Source organism: Macrobrachium rosenbergii, chromosome 6 (assembly GCF_040412425.1).
Source record: "Macrobrachium rosenbergii isolate ZJJX-2024 chromosome 6, ASM4041242v1, whole genome shotgun sequence".
Taxonomy (NCBI): domain Eukaryota; kingdom Metazoa; phylum Arthropoda; class Malacostraca; order Decapoda; family Palaemonidae; genus Macrobrachium; species Macrobrachium rosenbergii.
Genome location: NC_089746.1, coordinates 23,702,570 through 23,705,547, shown reverse-complemented (window position 1 = coordinate 23,705,547; position 2,978 = coordinate 23,702,570).

Genomic DNA, 2,978 nt, shown 5'->3' with positions numbered 1-2,978 from the left:
ACACACACATATGTACATACATATATATATATATATATATATATATATATATATATATATATATATATATATATATATATATATATATATATATATTTATTTATAATCCCTATAGGCAAGTGACTGAAGGCAGCGACAGTCATCTCACCAGTTAAATTTCCTAATCAGTATGCAATGAATTAGGTACGCGGTGTTTAGCTGACTGTGCCAGGTTCAAAATCAGGGCAGGTAAGGGCATAGGGTTAGCAACTTTGTCCCAAAACGATTTGCTGAGAGCAGGTTAGCACTCCTGGATACATGAATGGGGAAAAAAATTGAGAATAAAGATATCAACAAGTTGAGATGAAATTATCATTCAAAGTGAAGAGGATTTTTCAGATCTCTATCTCTCTCTCTCTCTCTGTGTGTGTCTCTGTGTGTGTGTGTGTGTGTGTGCGTGCAACCACCCACGCGCTATTTTACATATAACTTCATTTCCTTATAACCTGCTGCTAACAGTTCCTTTAGAATTTGCACCCATTTCCAGACTTTCTCTTTTCTGATAGTCATCGGAAGGTTCGTGCCTTCGCCTTCCCCCTTTTTCCAAAGAAAAGTCTGCGGGAGAGCGGCGAGGTCATGCAGGGAGGCCTGAAGAACGTATGAAACTTTCCCTCATGCTACAGTTCGTGTGGAAAGTCTCTTTTGCGTGATCTCGAAAGACCAAAAAAAAAAAAAAAAATGAGAAGAAATAAATCTACCGCTTTATTAAATGAGATCAGAGGAGAGATGGAGAGTTTTTTTAAAGGAAATTTCTCATGGAGGGAGATATTTTAGGGGATGATGGGGTGCAGTGGAAAGCGAAATGATGAAGAGAATAATTTAGAATAATTTAAACTGATAACGAGATTTGATGGTGATGATGAAGACGATGGGTAATTGAAGAAAATGACTAATTCTCGTTATCTGGGATAAAAATAATAAATAAAAGGGGAAATAACTTAAAAAAGGAAATGGATAAGCAGAACTACTTGGGAAATGAAAGAATATATCTAAATTAATATTTTACTCAATAAAAAGATAGAATTGATGGTTTTATTATAAAAATACGTTATGTTTTCTGAAGAACATGAAATATTAGCGATAATGACATTGAGAAGACTATCATAATAGAACGGTCCAAGAAGAGTTAGTCAAAAAATAAGAAAATCCCGAGAAAAAAAAAATGATTGAAGATCCGCCATGTAATTCTGTGCCACGGTCATCACTATGGAAATGATGAGATAAAAGAAATAAATACAGGTTGCCTGTAACAAAACCTGGGAAAATCTTATAAGAAATTCACCCAGAGAGAGAGAAAAGTTAAGTATACCTTAGTTTAACCAGACCACTTGGCTGATTAACAGCTCTCCTAGGGCTGGCCCAAAGGATTAGATTTATTTTACGTGGCTAAGAACCAATCGGTGACCTAGCAACGGGACCTACAGCTTATTGTGGAATCCGAACCACATTATAGCGAGAAATGAATTTCTATCACCAGAGAGAGAGAGAGAGAGAGAGAGAGAGAGAGAGAGAGATGGTAAGCAAAATCTTTACGGAAGCAATGTTTATTATACACAGACTCGTATCTGAGAGAGAGAGAGAGAGAGAGAGAGAGAGAGAGAGAGAGAGAGAGAGAGAGAGAAAGAGAGAGAGAATAGGGAAAGCCTTTACAGAAAACAATGATTAGTATACACAGATTCGTATCCGAGAAAGAAAGAGAGAGAGAGAGTATAAGGAAAATCTTTACAAAAAACAATATTTAGTATAACACTCGTATCAGAGAGAGAGAGAGAGAGAGAGAGAGAGAGAGAGAGAGAGAGAGAGAGAGTACTGTTATTCCCTGCAATCCGTCATAGGTGGACACTTCATTAAAATGAGTGATGCAGAACAGCGCGAATGATGAGCATTTATCAGGCAGAAAATAGTGCTTTGGGTCATTAACGGCGTGACAAGTCCATTTGACGGACGAACCAGTCGCTAAGGTGCTTAAGGGTTTGCGTACTCTCTCTCTCTCTCTCTCTCTCTCTCTCTCTCTCTGATACAAGTCTGTTATACTAAATATTGCTTTTTGTAAAGATTTTCCTTACTCTCTCTCTCTCTCTCTCTCTGTCGATTTACTTATTTTATCCTTTGCTTCATGGATATGGATTTGGAATATATATATTTATATATATATATATACACAACACAAATGCATTTATATATATATATATATATATATATATATATATATATATATATATATATATATATATATATATATATATATATATATATGTATGTATATATGTATGTATGTATATATATATATATAAAGCCAAAACATATCCCATATCTCTTGATTCAGATCTTTCTATTTTTCTTCCACCAAGTGACTCTTTTCACGATAGCTTTCATTTCACGAAAAGCAATCTTTCTTATAGTGACCAGGGATCGCATGAAAGTGCAGTGGTTTGAGGAAAGATTTTTTTTTTATCTAATAATTTCAGTCATTTTGCAGAAAGTGGGAACTGAACCCCAACCGTGATGTTCTTCATGTTCGCTAAAATCCAGAGAAAAAGCCCGATATTAATTGCTTTCTATCTGTATGTTTGTCATATAAAATAAAAATTGAACTGAAGTAAACTATCTGCGTATGCATTCTATCTGTCTATAAATTAGGCACAACCTAAATTTCTATAAAAACATTCTTTTCGTTTTTATGAACAAGAATATTTCGTTCTGATTTTTAAAAATCCTTATTTTGATGAGGTTAGTGACAAGGAACTTTTTTCTAAATCTAAAAAATCTGGTTAACCACAGATAGGTCATATAAGAGCTATATTTACAAGAGATTCAGTATTTGGTGATTTGGTATTTTTCCCTTCACTGTTAGTGTTTATCGGTAATCTGTTCATCTCTCAACCTGTTTCCTCTTTTTATCTACGATTCTGAACAAATATTTCGTCTAATCCATCCGT